We start from the raw sequence: 218 nt of genomic DNA on the forward strand, positions 1-218 counted from the left end.
AAAAAAAAGATAATTCGGAGCCATCGTTCATTACAGGCAGGAAAAAAAAGTTATAATCCTTAATTGCATTACATATTCTGCAAGAGGAACATGACAGGCGCAAGTTAAATAGGCTAACAGGCCGAGGTCACTAAATGGAAAAGGGAGGAAAAGCGAAAAGGGAAAAATGTAGGAAAAACAACAATAATAATTCCTTTAGGCATGTTTTCCCGCGGAAG

The 218-nt window shown here is 37.6% G+C and overlaps 1 protein-coding gene across 1 annotated transcript in view; it reads right to left on the minus strand.

Annotated features, from left to right (window-relative positions):
- The window catches only part of LOC119581734, a gene marked incomplete in the record, with an annotated part of 65,890 nt that overhangs the window by 5,933 nt on the left and 59,739 nt on the right, over positions 1-218 (minus strand).

Source organism: Penaeus monodon, chromosome 15 (genome assembly GCF_015228065.2).
Source record: "Penaeus monodon isolate SGIC_2016 chromosome 15, NSTDA_Pmon_1, whole genome shotgun sequence".
Classification (NCBI taxonomy): domain Eukaryota; kingdom Metazoa; phylum Arthropoda; class Malacostraca; order Decapoda; family Penaeidae; genus Penaeus; species Penaeus monodon.